Raw genomic sequence first — 18760 nt, 5'->3', positions numbered from 1 at the left:
CTATATAGTAAGTAGGATATTGTTTTAATTCCCCTGCTCTCCAAGATCAGGAGCACGAATTGCCTACAGAAGTGTCTTAATGATTAGAAGTAACTGCTATAGAAACATTAGCCAAACAGGGAAAAATAATTTAGAGGAAAGGGTATAAAAAAAAGATGTGCAGACTGGGATAGAAACAAGTTAATGACCAAGTCACAGAAATTACGTCTTAAACATCTCCTGCCATTTTATAGCCATTTTTGAGTCTTGGCTTTGAGGCCTGGTTGATGTTTCACAGTGTGTGTTAGGCAAATCAGTGCAATTCGGAGGTCAGTGCTCGCCAGGAAAATGTCATTACAGTCGCTGCTCAGGTCCCTGTGCTTGGAAATGGGTGTGTGTGGCTCCTGTGTGAGGCTCCCGGGGTTGTCCTCGTGTCCCGACACTGGGTGTGCCTCGACGCCCCTGCCAGGAGAGCCTGTCTGTCAATTCCCCCAGAGACGGCTATGCCAGGCCGAGACCACGGCTACCATCTCACACCTCATGCAAAGGGCCCTCTTTTCCTCTAGGAAAGTTTGCCTCAGTTGCTTTTCCAGTTGATAAAACTGTTATGATGCTCAAAGACTCATGTCTGAAGGCAGTCTGAGGAGATAGGGGGTAGCTCGTCAGTCAAGGAGAAGCATGCTGGGGAGTCAGTGCTGGGTCCTGGGAGCCTGGTCCACACTGGAGCCAAGGCAAAGGTCACCGCAGAGCTGCAGCCCCTTAGAGGAAGTGTTCGGCTATTGCAGCCTCTGAGACATTGACAGAATCTTCTTGTCAATAGGAAGGGTACTTCAGTTTTGTTTTGTGGGATTTGGTTTCATAGGGTTTGGTTTGAACAATAGAAATGTGTCGTCTGAGTTCTGGAGGTAAGAAGTGCCAGATCCAGGTGGCGGCTGGCTTGGTTCTGCTGAGGGCTGCTCCCCATTCTGTCCCCTAGCTTCTGGTGCTTTGCTGGCAGTCTTTGGTGGTCTTTGGTTTGTAGACACATCACCCTGCTTTCTGACTTCATTTCTTGCTGTGCATGTCAGCATCCACACTCCTGCTTTTCCTAAGGACACGATTTGTATAGGACCGAGGGGCCTGTGCTGTTCTAGTGTGACCTCATCTGAACTGATCAGACCTGTAATGACTTTTTTCCAAATAACATCACATTCTGAGGCACAGGGGGCTAGGATTTGAAAATGGAAATTTTGAGGGGACATAATTCAATCACTAATAGCCACATGGTAGGCAAATACACCTGTTGAATGTCAGAATAATGGACACAAGCACAGAAGAAGGACTAACGTGGAGTCTGTGGGAGCTCTGGATTCTTGGACCATAGATAGGAAGCCAACAGCCTAGAGGTACGTGTAGCTCCTTCTAGTAACGTGGGAAGCACTCCCTCAGTGACAAAAACTATGATTTTCATTTTTAGTGGCTATTAGGTGGCTGCATGGCAGTCTTTCTGGCAACACAGCTTTAATAATGTTCAAAAATATGTGCTTTTTCGGAGTCAATTTCTACCTTTATATCATTCTGAATAAATGACCATATCATGCTAATTTGAGCCCTACCACAAAGGATTCTGCTGATTTTTAAATTTTCTCTCGATCTACCCACTATCCACTTTCTTAATTAGAAAACCATGATCTCACAGGAAAGTCAACAGCTAGAGGACAAGTTAGCCTCCCACACGTTGTTGTTTCAGGAATTGATCTATGGGAAATTATTTCTGTAACAAATAAAAGAAAATACAGTCTTCACAGCTTTTAAACTAGCCGGCCATTTTTAGAATTGCTGTCAAGTTTAGTCAAAAAGTTTTTATCCTTTCTTCTTTTAGTTCTTTAAAGATATTTTCACTGACATTATAGTTTCTCTTATGTTCATGAAGAAAATGTTATGGGCAGGGTTGCTAAGGCTAAAAACCCTTGGGTGACTTTGGTTGTTTCTGAGTCTACCCCGATATTACATGTGAGTCACCATTTAATATTAGAGATTTCACACAAAAGGAAATAATAGCTTGTATCCATGGTAACACTGTAGCCTTCACCTGATCTTAAGCTGGCAATGAAGTTAACCTGTGTCTGCCACAAGGAGAGTGAGGTTGTTGGCTTTTATTTGTATCTTTACGTATACAAAGAAAGGATATACCTATCTTAAACTCTCATTTATCTTCCAATTATCACACTGAATTTATTGAGGCAAAATTTACATATAATAAAAATATTCTTGTTAGGGCTGCAGTTCCATGAATTTTGACGAATTGATACCCTCATGAAACCACTACCACAATCAATATATAAAATTGTTCTATCACCCCCCCCAAAAAAAAAGTTCCCCTATCCCCATTTTTAGTCAACCCAACTCCCAGCAACCACAGGTTTGTTTTCTACCTTTCATGGTTTTGCCTTTTCCAGAATGTTCTATAAGTGGAAGTATATAGAATGAAGAACTTTCGAGTCTGGCTTCACTCAGCTAGCACAATGATTTAGAGATTCCTGCACATGGCCTAGCCATATGTATCAGTAGTTCATACTGATCAGACTACTGATAGTAGTTTTGACTAAATAGTAGTAAAGAAGAGCCATAATTTGTTTATCTAGTCACCAGTTAATGGACGTATGGGTGGTTTCCTCTTTGGGGCTACGATGAATAAATGTGCTGCAAACATTCACTTACAAACTTTTTGTTTGGAATAAATTTTCATTCCACTTTGGTAAATACCTAGGACTAGAACTTCTGGGTCATATGGAAAGTATGCTTAACGTTTTTAAGAAATGGCTGGACTGTTTCCCAAAGTGTCTGTACCATCGTGCATTCCCTTGGAATACAGGAAAATTCCAGTCGTTCTGCATACTTGCAGTCAGTGCTTGGTAAGGTTGGTCTGTTTTGTTTTGTTTTATCTTTTTTAACCACTATAGTAAGGGTAGAGTATCTCAGTATGATTTTAACCACACCTAAATTTAAACAATACTTGGATTTTTATTTGTGAGCATAGGCCAATATATTATATTTTTAAATAACCAATTGAAAAATCAATTCCTTTTGAAGACTTTTGTAAATCATATTGACAGGACTGGTGAATATTCACATAACAACAGAATCCCATTATAAGCTGCTGATCATAAAACTGTGTGTGACTGATGATGATTATGTCAGAAGGGTCCCTCATAAAATACTTTGAGCCAGTGCTTTTTAATAGTGTTAGCAAATGTCATTTGAAGACCAGCTGTCTTTAGGCCAGTAAACCATGGCCCATGTAGAGCAGTGGGTTTCTAACACTCTTGGCTTGACATTAGTTAAAGACCAGGGCTAGTCAGCTGTCTTGACAACTTTTATTTAGCAAGATCAGGACAAACCTGGGGAAAAGAGGATTATTATAATTGACAGCATTTTAGAAATTATGCTGGAAAAAGAATATTTGCATGAATTTTCTCTATATGTATTATAAACTCACTAATCTAAACTAATTTTAAAGAAGGAGACTGAGACATATAATACTATTATTTTCCTAAAATATATAGTAACCCCAGGTAGTTTGCCAAATGTCGCTCAAGAACTGGTCCTTTGGGGGCAGTTATTAAGAAATAAAAGAAAGTTGTTAAAATGACATCGATGAGTATATCTGACTACTTAAGTAAAGCATCTCTTCTGAATCCTCTTTAAACTACTCAGTTGCTTTGTAAGTACTTTTTAAAAGAGATAATGAGGGGCATCTGGGTAACTCAGTCGGTTTGGTGGCTGATTCTTGATTTTGGCTCAAGTCATGATCTCAGGGTCCTGGGATGGAGCCCTATGTTGGGCTCTGTGCTCAGCAGGGAGTCTGCTTGAGGACTCTGTCTCCCTCTGCACCTCCCCCAGTTAGCTCACTCCCTCTCTCCGAAATAAATAAATAAATCTAAACATAAATAAATAAATGTAAACATAAGCAAATGTAAATAAAAGAGACCATGAAATTTTGTGCTCATTTCCACTCCCACGTTCCCACATAGTGAAGTCTCGTGCACACAGGTCAAAGCCAGGATGAGGATTGTGGCAGCAAAAGTGGTGCTGTTGGTGGCGGTGATGGTGGCTGTGGGGCTGAAGGCAGCTGCAGTGGGGAAGGTGGTGTTTTTGACCATTAGAAAATCTTAGGGAAAGACAGGTAAAATGAGCACATTCCAGAGATTTTCCGAGGATTTAAAACAAAGTTTTTTTCTGAAACATAAAATGCACTTCCCTTAAAAATTACAAAAATCATCTGAAGCCCAGCAGGCCCACTGCTCCCAGCAGGCTTCAAGAGTGCTGGGAGAAGGTGCTGGGAAGAGCCTGGGGAAGGTTTTATAGGCAAAGAACACAGACAGATGTAGTAGGCGTTTGCCATGGGAGTTTCTCTCTTTCTTGGATAATTTTTCACTTTTGTTTTCAGTTTCTATTTTCTTTCTGAAATGCCCATCAGTCAGATAACAGACCTTTACCAGGCTGATGCTAACGTGCCCGTTACCCGTTTTTCTCCTGTTATCTGTTTAAACTGTATCTTTTATCCTTGCCACTGAAGGTTCTGTTTGATCATCGTGTTATTTTCAAGCGTTATTTTTTGTCTTCGATTATTTTCTCTTTGTACACGTTTATTTTTTTGGTTTCAATATCTTCTCAAATCTTTTTGAGAATACTAATGAGAATACTTGAAATTCTGTTTGTTCCTGAGCCATTTCTATTTATTCCAGGATTGGGTCTTTGGTTTTGTGTCTCTGTCTGTCTCTTTGCTGCTGCAGGTTTCTTCTCGTGTGGTGGTGTTGGTTGGTTTGCTTCCATTTAGTAGCTGACTTCCCCCGGGAGCCATGGGGGCAGGCATGTTCCCGGCTGGGCATACCCCCCTTACCCCTCAGCCCCCCAGCCGTGGCTCCGTGCGGTGGCGCTCTGATGGCCAGGCATCACTTGCAGGAGAGTTGGGGATCCCACAAATGCCAGAATCTGTCCCATGTGAGAACTTCCTGGAAGTCTCTTCCCATTCTCTTCACTCTTTTAAGTTTACTCAACAACAGCCAGCTTAACTGAGTTTCTGGAGGAAGGAAAACCAAAGAGCAGACACATGTGTGTCTGACATCTTGGACATTCAAGAACCTGTTTCAGGGACTTTGAACTTTAGTCCTCTGATGAACTCTCTATTTCTTTCTATCTTTCTTTTCTTTTTTTTTTTTTTTTTTTTTTAAGATTGTATTCATGTATTTGACAGAGAGAGAGAGCATGGCAGGGAGAGTGGCAAGCAGAGGGAGAAGGAGAAACAGGTTCCCCACGGAGCAGGGAGCCCAATGCGATGCGGGGCTTGATCCCAGGATCCTGAGATCATGACCTGAGCCAAAGGCAGACACTTAACTGACTGAGCCACCCAGGTGTCCCTGATGAATTCTTGGTTAAGGTGTGGGCCAGTGAGGAGGCCAGGGGGAAGGTACGGCAAATTATTCTGGCTGTCCTGAAATATATGAGGAAAGCGAGAGGCACAAGCTTATCTTACAGATGTCTGAGAGGAGTTGGCATAGGGACTTAAGGCAGCATATTTGAAATGGAGTAAAGATAGCTGCTTCAGGACGAGGGGGCAGAATAACAAATTAGGAGGGTTTTTTAGGGTAGAGGAAAGGCTAGGCAAACAGGAAGAGGCTGAAATCTGGAATAACGATAGAGAAATGGTTATTTATACACTCTGTTTTGGGGTTTTGTCCTGGAGGAATAAAAGCAGCAGGGAATTGAGAAAAGGACCTGATGGGATGAAGGGGGCCAAGCATCAGCTCACAGGGCTGTGCACAGAGTAGAGGAGAAGAAGCTGTTCTGGAGGGAAGGAGGATATGCAGAGGTCACGGAAGATACAGTGGGAAGAACAGTTCTTCTGTAGTTTAAAAAAAAAAAAAAGGAAGAAGACAGAAATGTAAACATAGAAGAACGAGGAAAAGGGAAAAAGGCATTTTCTAAAAGAAGAAATTCAACATTTTTATAATGGTAAATTATATTTTAAGCACTTTTATGAAATATTTAGACAAGTGAACTAAGGGTTGATAAGTTTGGAATTTCAGCTACAATGTATTATAGGGATTCCTTCTCAGCAGGGTTTATGAACCTCAAAAATGTTCAGTTAGAAGGAAGAAATAGCACATACATCATGATCTGGTTGTTTACTCATTCAGGAAGAAGCCTGTAACAACATTATCATAATATCTTTAATGTACAAAAACATCAGTACAGAAAATAATTTGGTATCACGGCATAGGGCAAGAAAAATCGCATTATTTAGAAAAGAGGAAATCAAAATCACATTATTACAGTGTAGAGAAAAAGGCTTTCTTTCAGACTTTCATGTGTAGATAGTAAAACCTTTAATCTTAAAAAGTTCAAAAACTATGTGTGTACATAAACACAGACCGATCTGGACCCTAGACAAACAAGGGCTGCGGGGACACACCCTATGCTGGTCTGATTCTATTTCAGCTTCCTCACTGACATCTTTTTCTTTCTGAATAGAAAACAACTCCTAAGACATTGTCCACATTCATATTAAAAGTCTTTGACATTTTACTAGAATCAGAAAGTGTATAAAACATACACATCTCTCTCAGATGGTGTGGCTTTTAAAAGATTTAAGGCCTGGACCTCAAGGTTCACCACAGCCAAATTTGGGGTCCACTATTGTCTTTTTTTTTTTTTTTTAACTTCAATTCCCCAGAGTGTGTACTTTCATTTTCTATCCATTTGTCAGCCAGGTGTCTTGGGGTGATGCAGTATAATGGAGACAAGGACGATAATCCTCATTTATAATTCAATGTTCCCTTTCATGAGGCTCCTTAAAAGTGACAGGTGGCGCTCCCCCCAGCAGCATGTGTATTTTCTAGCATTTGCAGATTCAGTCCCGGGCACATCTGAATAGTGTGTACATCCCACTTCAGTGTGAGACCCTTAGAAGGTCATTAGGTACATTTGGAACCAGAAATAAAAACTGATTCACCAGGGTGCCTGGGTGGCTCAGTCAGTTAAGCATCTGCCTTCGGCTTGGGTCATGATCCCTGAGTCCTGGGATAGAGCCCCATGTCAGGCTCTCTACTCAGTGGGACACCGCTTCTCTCTTTTCCTGTCACTTTCCCCACTTGTGCTCTCTCTCTCTTTCTGACAAATAAATAAAATCTTTAAAAAAAAAAAAAAAAAGTTGGGGGTGCCTGGCTGGCTCAGTGGGTTAAGTGTCTGCCTTGGGCTCAGGTCATGATCTCAAGGTCCTTGGGATGGAGCCCTGTAGCAGGGAGCCTGCTTCTGTCTCATTGCATTATATGTGATATGCTGTAAGTTGCTTTCTCTCTTCTTCCTGCCTCTCTGCCTACTTGTGATCTCTCTCTCTCTGTGTCAAATAAATAAATAAAATCTTAAAAAAAAAAAAAAAAAAGACGAAGAAAGAAAGCAATTCTGCGATTCTTAGCCCAGCACTTTCCATTACAGAGCCCTACCTGTTGGAAATGATCATACCTAACAGTCGCACCTGGGTTGGGAAGTTTTAAAAGCACATTGCCATTTGACTCTGGACAAGATTAAAAAAAAAAAAAATGGGAAGCAACAATAAGGGGGGGGAAACCTCCCTGCATTTTTTCTTTTAGCAGTCTCAAATGAGGATGGGCCATGGGGTATCTTGCCATTCTCACGGGACAGAGACCATAAGATAAGGAAGGAGATCAGCTAGTTGCCTCTTTGCTAGCTGAGCATGCCAGGCTTTTGCACAAGGAAATGAAAACCCTGAACCGATAGAAGGAAACATTGGCTCCAGCCTGTTTTCTGGGCCACTTGGCGTCGTCAATCAGCCCGTCTGAACCTAAGGGTTCTTCCTACAGATGACAGGTGGTCCACCCTCAGTCAGAGGCTCTTGCAATCAAAGGAGATCAAGTCGGTGAACACAGTTTGGACAGCTATTACACGAAGCATGAATGCCCCATTGTATATAAAAATATGAAGAAATGTAGAGGTTTAAGAGAAGACCCAGGATTTGGAGAGCAAGTCTGGACAAATCGACAAGTGGGGGGGGGACCCCTTGTTGTTGCTCCTACACCCCTGTGCTGGCGAGGCCTGTCCCCAGGGCTAATTCACGTCCCTGCCCCCAGGGCTCCCAGTGCACTAGCACTTGAACTCTGAGTGCTTATCTCAGCTTCTCATGGTGACAGAGAGATGTCCAGTGACTCGCCCAGGGTACAGAATGTTCCTGGCAGATTCAGAACACCAACCCAGGTCTGTCTGTCACAACCCCTGCATTCTATCTGTTCCAACAAAACTTCCCACAGGGTCCTCTGTAAGGGGTGCTCCAGACCTGTAGTCATCAGGAGAGCAGAAGAGCAGAAAGCTCGGCTCTTCCTGTGCTTGTCGATTGCTAGAAATATCACTGGCAAGAACCCGCTGCTTGTTTTCCGACTCAATCCTAGTCCCAGATTGGGTCTTCCCATTAGCCGAATGAGAGCTAGCAAAAAGAAAATAACATACATGTGGCTTTTATTTATTAAATGTGAACTTGGAAAATAAATCTCTTCACTTCAGGGAAGGAAAAAAGCAGCCCTAATAAAATTTAACTATGGGAGGCTTCATCTCATAATTAGTTACCCTGCTCTTCCATTAATTAATGTGATCATCAAATGCATCCTCATTAGTAATCATCCCTTCTAAAAATAATGAGGCTAGCAGCCGAATCAGTGGAGGAGCCAGGGGTAGGAATAATGACATTACCCTGCAGACCGTTAAAATCGTTTGGCTTCTACCTTTGACTGCTTTCCCGGACATCCGCCTCGGGAACCAGCGGATCTCCCCAAGACTTGCAGCCATTCCCGGGCTAAAGCAACTCTGCTTTCCCACCACTGTCAGCTGCAGTCCTCGGATGACCTTCGAACGACCCTCCCTTCCGCCACCTCCTTTGGAAATTGCCTCCTGACTTCAAGGCCCTAGCACACCAAGAATACCAGATTTATAGCGAAATGGATCTTTTCTCAAATGTAGTAAATCAAAACAGGCCTCGGCGCCAGACACGCACTGGCCTTTCCCTCGTCCGATCTTTGTCGTCTCTCCCTCCAGCCATGGACGCTGAAATGAATCCCTGTGCTCTGGCCTTGACTTCTCTCTGAAGCCTGCCAGCACGCAGAGTCAGCCTCCTGCCCGCGGCGGCCGGAATCCGGCCCGGCACATACTGCTGCCTCTGTACAGCAGGTGTCATGCTCCGGGCCAGACTGCTGTCATTACCAGCTCTCACACTGGGCTGCGCGGGGAGGAAACCGGCCCGGGGGCTTTCTCCGTGCAGCTGGTGAGAAGAGGAAACAGGAGGGTGGAAGACCAGCCAATCATCTCCTCCTCCTCTTCCTCCTCCCCCTCCCCCGCTCCTCCTCATCCTCTCCCCTTCTCCCCTTCCCTTCCCCCTCCTCCTCCTCCTCCTGGGAAAGGAGCACCCATGGAGCCAATGCAGGGAGAACCCTGGTGGACGCGACAACACAAGGGCGGAGACCAAGAAGGAAGGAGAGGAATGAGTCCGGGGGGTGGGGCGGGATCCTCTTTAGGAAGATGAATGTGGGTGGGAGTTGCAGTTCTTCTGGGTCTGGGTTTGTCATTTTAATTTTTGTTTTATTTTCCTTTTCACAAAAGAATACACGCTCCGTGCAGCAAACTTGGAAACCTAAAAGAAGCCTATAAAGGAGACAGCGTTCCTCACGTCCCCTCCGAGATGCAACAGTTGTTAACCATTTCCTTATCTCCTCTCAGGCTTCCTCTCTGAGGTGCACTGGCACAGCGAGGGGTCGTTGTGCCCCAGATCATGCCCACTGACCAGTGCAACAGCCACATTCACTCAGCTCACGTTTCTGGAATTGTCCCCCAAGGGTGCGATTGGGAATTCAGCTCTGAGATCTTAGATGGTTAGTTAAAGACTATGTTTTCTCCTCCGTTTAACAAAGCACCCTGAATAGTCATCCAGGGAGATGTAAACAAAGTTAGTGCCCAATCTGGCCCTCACTTGATAGACCACCCGCTTCATTCCCTCGATCACTGGCAAGACCCGGACTGCTCAGTTCTTATCTTGATGGCGAATCCTCAGGGGGCCGGTTACCTCTCCAGTTTTAGTACTCCAGTGTGTCTCTGCGCTGCCTCCTCTCTCCCTCCCTCCCTCTCCCTCTCACATACACCCTCAGTAAACAGCGACAGCAGCTCTGTTATTTTCTGGCCATACTGGGAGGGTAGAAGAGTAGAGAGGCTATTTGAACTCGGGTTGTAGGTTTCCAAGGAAAGGTGTTACCAGTAGTGCTTATAAGTGAACGACGAGCAGAGTGACATTTCAGAGCTGTATTGTCACTTTTCTAATTCCTTTTGTTCTCTTAATTTATCCTGCTGTCCTCCTCCTTGCCTACACATTCCATCTCTGGCTTCCGCCGTCGCCCCCACCTTATTCATTGACACCTGCTATGGCTCCGGTATTCCGGTCAGAGGACTTGCATTAGCGATTGTGGGTGGGGGGCTCTTAAAGGTGTGTATTTTCACCCATGCTTTGCATTTTATCTTGAGTAAGTCCTTTCCTGAGCCTGTGTATTATACGCATTTCAATCATTTCAGCACAGACTGGTACTCTGCGATTTCGTCCTTCACTAGTTCTCTGTGCACCTTGCCTTCTTTTCTCCTGGGCTGGTATTTCTTCCCCCATGGTTTGTATCTCTTTATTTTTTGCTAAAGATTTTATTTATTTATTGGACAGAGAGAGCACATGAGTAGGGGGAGGGGCAAAGGGAGAGGGAGAGAGACTCTCAAGCACACTCTGCACTGAGTTTGGATCCTGACACAGGACGCGATCTCACAACCCTGAGATCATGACCTGAGCTGAAATCAAGAGACAGACACTTAACCACCCCCAGTGGTTTGTAGGTCTTAAATTGTGCTACTCACAATGACCTCAGGAGGGTTTTGGTAATGACTTCACTGTAAAGTTTATTTAAAAAGCTGTGGTGCTGAGTTTCTCTTTACAAAATAATCCTCCCCGCCATAATCCTCCTGTTTGTCATTTGGGGAGAAGGAAAAGTGGGGGTGGGTTATAATGTAGTTTTCCTACTCTACTCCTGATGATATGAGCTCTTCAGAGAATCGCCAGGTCACTGAAGGGGCACTCCCTGGTCCATGCCCTCCCCTGCGGGCCCTTGGGTCTTAGTCATCTTTTCTGCCCAGCTGGTAACTGACAGATTTTCTTTTAAGTCCACAATTTTCTGGCCATTTTTCATGCGAAATCCATGCTTTGCTTTGGCTATGGGGGCCACACACACTAAAAAAGCAAGGTAGAATAAAATGATAACGGAAATTCTGTTTTGTATATAAAATCTGGGCTGGATATATGGTCTCAGTTTTACCACTGTTGTTATAGCAAAAGAACCACAAAATACAGAATATTAAGACCAGGAAAGGCATTGATGATCCCCTAATCCAGCATTACTTCCTAGTTATAAACAAATGGAGAGGTTAAGTCACTGAGTTAAGTGCCCCACGGCACTGTGTCCCCTCCACTGCCCAGGGCTCCCAGTTTCCTGTTCTCGGGTCCTCACTCTGCCTCCCCCTACTTGGCTTGCATTCTGAGAACCTTTTCCTTACACACTCATTTGTATCTCTCTGTCTCCCATGCCTATGAAAAATGAGTTGAGGCACAGGGGCCATTTTCCCCCGACGGGTTAAATGAGTATTCATTTCTTTTTTCTTCTGACATCACAGTTGAAACTAACGCTAGCGCCTGAGACCAGTCTCTTAGGGCTAATGTAGTTGTTCGTATCCAACCACTATCTGAATAAATGAATGAAGAAAATAACAAATTGTTGAGTCACCGCACACAATTTATTGTGTGACAGAAAACTCTCAACCAGCTTCCCTCTTTCCTCATCTCTGCTGTATTCCCTAGGCATGCCCAAACAAGTAATAATCTCATCTCACTGACTGGATAGAACTGGCCTTCTGAGAAGTCCTGGTTGACATATTAGCATTGATCAAGTCCTTCTGTCTTCAGAGGTCATAAATGCTCTCTGCTGGCACGGCAGGTCCCTGGGGGTGGGGGTACTAGTTCCTGACCTTCTCAGCATGGCCAGTGAGGCTCCGGGCTCCCAGAGATGGCCCCAGCCTCAGGCAGTAAGCTCGGAGTTCCCACTCACGCTGACTGCATGTGTGTGCAGTCCCAAATGTTTCTGTGAAGAAAACATCTTTCTATGGTCCAAAAGCTCTCACAGCTTTAATGGGTCCTAGGAGATGACATTTTTATTTGTACCATGCTTATTAAGGAACCAGGGATTAGAAACCATAGGGAAGAAGCCTCCAAACCAGAAGTTCTTAACATATTTCTTCCTAATGTTGAAGGTGACATTATGTGACAAATTGAGACTGGAACGACAATGGGGAACAAGCCCACCCCACTCTATTGTAAAAAACCCTAAAATAGTCAGGAAATAAGGACATTTTTCTAAACAGCTCTGCTGTTCCCTCCCTCTTGCTGTAGCTGCCAATGTTTTCAGTCTACGAAGCATTTCCATACCACTCAGCCCATATAGGCTTGGGACGTGAATGCAAAACTGTACTTTTCAAATATACCTGGAACATTTACAAAGTGCATCTTTTTTTTTAATATTTGAATCAACAGCACTTTATTTATTAAGTAGTGGCACATACTGTTGAAAAAGACTTCCTTAAATAAGTTTCATTTAGCTAAATGCAAGAAAAGCAAAATCAAATATGCATCTTATACTACATATTATTTTTTACAAAGCTTGTTAAAGTTGCAATAGCTTTTGTTTTTTAATTTAATTTTATTTTTTCAGTGTTCCAAGATTCAATTGTTTATGCACCACACCCAGTGCTCCATGCAATACATGCCCTCCTTAATACCCACCACCAGGCTCACCCATCCCCCCACCCCCTCTCCTCCAAAACCTCCAGTTTGTTTCTCAGAGTCCGTAGTTTCTCATGGTTCATCTTCCCCTCTGATTTCCCCCAATTCACTTTTCCTTCCTTCTCCCAATGTCCTCCATGTTATTCCTTATGCTCCAAAAGTAAATGAAACCATATGATAATTGACTCTCTCTGCTTGACTTATTTCACTCAGCATAATATCCTCCAGTCTCATCCATGTTCATATAAAAGTTGGGTATTCATCCTTTCTGATGGAGGCGTAATATTCCATTGTATATATAGACCACATCTTCTTTATCCATTCATCTGTTGAAGGGCATCTTGGCTCTTTCCACAGTTTCGCGACTGTGGCCATTGCTGCTATGAACATTGGGGTACAGATGGCCCTTCTTTTCACTACATCTGTATCTTTGAAGTAAATACCCAGTAGTGCGATTGCAGGGTCATAGGGAATCTCTATTTTTAATTTCTTAGGAATTTCCACACTGTTTTCCAAAGTGGTTGCACCAACTTGCATTCCCACCAACAGTGTAAGAGGGTTCCCCTTTCTCCATGTCCTCTGCAACACTTGTTGTTTATTGTCTTGTTAATTATACTGCATATTAAAGCACATCTCAACACATTTCCAAGGAGCACTATCATATTTTCTGACCACAACAAAACTGTTAGAAATCAGTATTACTAAAGATAACTAAAACAAATCCTATGTATTTGGTAATTTAAAAGCACACATCTAAATCCACAAGTCCAAATGAATCAGAAATGTAATTTTAAAATACTTACAAGTAATTGATAATTAAAATACAACATAGCAAACCTTGTAGGATGCAGCTGAAACAGAACCTAGAGGAAAAATAAAAATTTTTAAATGCATGTTTAAGGAAAAAAGAAAAGCATAAACAGGAGTAAGCATCCAACGTTTTCTAAAAAATAATAAACTCAAAGAAGGAAGGAAGGATAAAAACAAGGAGAGAAATGACTAAAAGAGCAAGCTGTCCTCCAGTACAGAAGGTCAACAAAGCTAATGCTATTTTTTTGAAAAGACTAATAAAATGGAAAATCTTTAGCAATATGAATTGTAATAAAAGAAGACCAGATAAATAATATTAAAAATTAAAATGAAAGGGATGCCTGCGTGGCCCAGTGGGTTAAGCCTCTGCCTTCAGCTCAGGTCATGATTTCAGGGTCCTGGGATCAAGTCCAGCATTGAGCCTGCTTCCCCCACCCCCTGCCTGCCTCTCTGCATGCTTGTGATCTCTGTCAAATAAAGAAAATCTTTTAAAAAAATTAAAATGAGGAATAACTACAGACATATGAGAAAATCAGAAATATCTTTATGACAAATTCTTAAACTTTGGTGACATGGATAAATTCCTATAGGAAAAAAAAAATACCTTACCCAAAAAAAAATCAGGAAGGAATTAAAAGCCTGAGCCATATCATTAAAAATCATTAAAATCTTGGGACTCCTGGGTAACACAGTCAGTCAAGCCTCTGACTCTTGATTTTAACTCAGGTCATGATCTCAGGGTCCTGGGATCAAGGCCCATGTTAGGCTCCATGCTCAGTGGGTAGTCGGCTTGAGATTCTGTCTCTCCCTCTGTCCCTCCCCCCCCCCACATGCTTTATCTCAAATAAATAAAACTTTTTTAAAAAAAAATTATTAAAATCTTAGCATCAGAGCAAGAGTCCCAGAATGGATTTACAGTCAAGTTTTACCATTCGAGGAGGATTATGCCAGTCTTTTACAAACTCATTCAGAGAACAGAAAAGAAGGAAACGTGTCTTCACTAATTCATAAGTCTAGGATATTTGATACCAAAAAGGGGCAAGGACAGTAAAAAAAAAAAAAAAAGAGGGGGCAGGGGGATTATAAGTCAGTCTCACTTAGGAACATTGATTTAAAATTCCTTTTTTAAAACTAACTTAATCTGGTATTTTATAAACCACCCTATTGGATTCATCACAGGAATACAAGGTTAGTTCAACATTACAAAAGTCTATTAATGTAATATATCCCATTAACAGGATTGAACCAGAATTGAACCAGAATAATCAGTTTAGTAGCTAGAGAATACCAATTTATGATTTAAAACTAACACAACAAAGGAAAAACTAAAGATTTAAGAACTTGGATTAAAAGAGAACTTTATTCAGGAGCCCGGGTGGCTCACTTGTTAAGCGTCTGCCTTCAACTCAGATCAGAAACCCCAGAGTCCTGGGATGGAGTCCTGCATCAGGCTCCCTGCTCAGTAGGAAGCCTGCTTCACCCTTTCCCACTCCCCATGTTTGAGTTCCCTCTCTCGCTGTGTGTCTCTCTCTGTCAAATAAATAAATAAATAAATAAAATAAACAAAAAAGAACTTTCTTATCTGGTTGAAGATGATCCACAGTGAACTCGGGTGCTAGAACAAATGATTATTTTCTAACCCTCCCCAAGCAATCCCAACATAATCTTTCTTAATCCTGATATAATTACTTGGGCTATAATGTAACTGCCTTGAATGACTTGCTCTGTATCACGATTTATATTTTTAAATTATCATCTGGAAGCAGAAAAATGATTACTGCCCAAAGTCTGCCAGCAGACCCTAAAAATGTGGTTTCCCTATTCTTTCTTTTTGAAAAATTCTAAGTTGGGGCTCCTGGGTAGCTCAGTGGGTTAAACCTCTGTCTTCAGCGCAGGTCATGATCTCAAGGTCCTGGGATCAAGCCTCTTGTCGGGCTCTCTGCTCAGCGGGGAGCCTGCTTCCCCCTCTCTCTCTGCCTGCCTCTCTGCCTACTTGTGATTTTTCTCTCTCTCTGTCAAATAAATAAATAAAATCTTTTTAAAAAAATGAAAAATTCCAAGTCATTAACACTACCTTTGGTATTATCCCGTGTTTCTAGGATGCTCACTCCACCAGCTTTTTATCATGGATAATGATCTTTTCTGTGGCATCATGGTCAGGAGAAGTCTTTGAGCTGACTTTGGCAAACCCACAATGGAAACTTTTGTTAAAATGACACGGGTGCAAGTAGTGTTCAAGTGCATGTAGTCGCCGATCTTGAGCGAGAGGACTGCTGAGGCTTGAGGAATGCTTCATGGGGTAGACAGATATTAAGTGTAAAGCTACAGCTCTAATTTCTGTTCATTTGTATACCTTGGGAGCCTTTCTTGCTGTTACCGTTCATGGCCATGCTGACACCATTTGTGGCAAAGGGTCTGAGTAATTCAGTTCGCTTCTTTAAAGCTCCCTATATTGAGTATTTCCGTAGCAGAGAAGATTGGTTTAAAATGGTAATTTTCTGTCTGTACTTTTGCGATCCAGGCAAGATGGGTGGTGCTGTATTTTATTTTACCAGCTAGAGTTCAGCTGCAGGTGTTGAGAATATATATGCCACGCTTCACAGTGACAGGGTGTGTTGAAGCTTTCTGTTGTTGCTGCTGCTGTTTCTTTCCCCTTAAAGACAGCGTGCAGTTCAGAGAAAACCTGAGGTAGCTGGGGGCTCCGGAGCTGTCACACCGACCACCTGTGGTGGTTAAAGCTCCTCAGGGAAACTCTCTTCATTGCGCCCACACCTGTCTAACCAGGGCTCAGCCCTGGAGGAGGGAATGGGGGAAATGTGGAGATCTCCAAAGGTGCTAGTTGCAACGAGACTCCTAACATGTGGGCTTGCAGACCAGGCTAAATGTATTGGAGTCTTTGGGGAAGCCAGCAGACTTCCTCTGCCTCACTCCTCTGTGTTAGATGAACATGCCCCTTTATTTGCAGAGCTTGTCCCAGTGGAACCTAAAGATTCAAAGTGCTAGTAAGTTCAAGGGCTGTTCTTTATTCTGATCCTGCCCCTAGATGTCCTAGTGTCCTAGTTATAAAGAAATGGTTAACTTGTGTTAACAAAGGAGATGTGGGAATATCATAATCATTGAATTAAGGCACTTTGTTTAAGTTCAGCGGTGACTAGCAGGTAAGTAATGTGGGTGGTGGAGGCCTTCTAGACCCACAGCAGAGAAAGTTCTCCATCCTTCGGCACCTATGGCTGACACAGAGTACGTACCGCTATACTCTCTCACTTGATTTTTCTGCAGACCATGTTAGAGCATTACAATTTCTCACCATTAGGATTCAAGTAAAAACTCTTAAGACTGCAACACATGTTTTTATCCCATAACCATTAAGTCAAAAGCTGCTTTCCTAAAACTACAAGCTAGGAAGTCAGTGATGGTGGTAACATCTGATGTTAATGAGTCTAGAAGGAGCACGGTTTGGCTCTTCAGGAGCTAAACTGAATGAGGCCCAAATCATTTTGTATAAGCCAAAGATGGCCACAGGACTTCGGTCAAAAGTCACCCATAAAGGGTTTTCTAGCTCTAAGCTCTGACCATGTCTGGGTTATAAACCCTGCAAAGAAAGAACAAATCTCTATTGGCCTTTGGGGCACAGTGCAAGACCCAGCTGTTCAATCAAGTTCTTGTTTGAAGTAAATGGGCCAACCTGGCTGGAAAGCATGTTAATATTTTAAATTTCTACATTAACAGCTGTACATGTGCCCAGAGGCCGGGGTGATGACCACCTCATATAACTGCAAAAAAAAAAAAAAAAAAAAAAGTGATAGGCATAAATAAGTCCGAGCAAATTGGATTATCACTTGCAGTAGAATTGCCAGCAAAGGCAATGGAGAGAATTATCACTGACATATACTCCTACTTCAGCAAAGCATTTGACGCGTTCCCTTGTGAATTGCATGAATAGTGTTAATTCAAGTTGGCTGCCCTGCGTTTTGAAAATTGGCTGAAGGAGGGCAACCAGCATGGCTGGGTGGGGCTGAATCACAGCCCTTTCTCTCTGAATACTAATCCCCAGGACTGCCCACTCGGTAAGTTAAAAGTCACTTGACCTTGCTGGGTCTTAGTCTCTCCGGAGGTTCTTGCAAAGAAGATAATAGTAGCACTTTGATTTAACTTGGTACTCCTCGCCATTCAAGGAGCCTCATGTACTTAATGGATGTTCTTTAGTCTCATAGTATCCTACTGGTGAGTATTGTTATCTTTATTTAACATTGGAAGAAAGTGAAAACCAGAAAGCCGAAATGACCCTGCAAATCACACTATTAAAAAAGAAAAATTGGGGCGCCTGGGTGGTTTGGTTGGTTAAAGTCTGCCTTCAGCTTAGGTCATGATCCTGGGGTCCTGGAATCAGGCCTCACGTGGGGCTCCCTGCTCAGTGGGGAGTCTGCTTCTCCCTCTGCCTCTCCCTCTGCCCCTCCCACTCCCCCTGCTCCTGCTCTCAATGGTGTGCTCTCTCTCTCTCTCTCTCAAATGAACAAGATTTTAAAAGTCTTTAAAAAAAAAAAAAAGAAAAGAAAAATCATGTGAAGAAAGAAAAATAGGTTTTAGAGCCTTCCAAACTACTTTTGCATTTGCTTTTCCTGTATTCACTATTTAAGAAATTAATTGACGTTTTACTTTTCAAATGATAAATTATTCTTCAGGAGACAATTGTGGGAGAAAAAGAGAGGAGAGCAGTAAAACAGTCTGCACGTTATACAATGAGGGAGCCAGTCACACTAGCCTTTGAAATGCTGACCAGTGGCTTAATTTTTGCCTATACACGGAATGCTTCTCTCTCTCTCTCTCTCTCTCTCTCTCTCTATATATATATATATATATATATATATATATTTTATAATAATGTTGCCTTATCAGGATAGAGGGTATTATGACCAGTAACTCCACTGGATTATAAAATGCCGGAAAGTACCCATTTGTAATGCAAGTCCCTCCCAGAAGGATAGTCAAGTGAAAGAGATGGTCTCTAAAAACCATGTCTGAAGAAACCTGGCCTTCCCTCCTCCACCCAGCAAGCCAAGGTCATGA

The 18760-nt window shown here is 42.6% G+C and overlaps 1 protein-coding gene across 13 annotated transcripts in view; it reads left to right on the top strand.

Annotated features, from left to right (window-relative positions):
• Window positions 1–18760, top strand: part of ENOX1 (ecto-NOX disulfide-thiol exchanger 1) — a 568976-nt gene that overhangs the window by 466933 nt on the left and 83283 nt on the right. The gene's annotated exons all lie outside the window — the stretch shown is intronic.

Source organism: Mustela erminea, chromosome 15 (assembly GCF_009829155.1).
Source record: "Mustela erminea isolate mMusErm1 chromosome 15, mMusErm1.Pri, whole genome shotgun sequence".
Taxonomy (NCBI): Eukaryota; Metazoa; Chordata; class Mammalia; order Carnivora; family Mustelidae; genus Mustela; species Mustela erminea.
The sequence above is the reverse complement of the archived record's forward strand: the minus strand, read 5'-3'. Positions and strand labels throughout refer to the sequence as shown.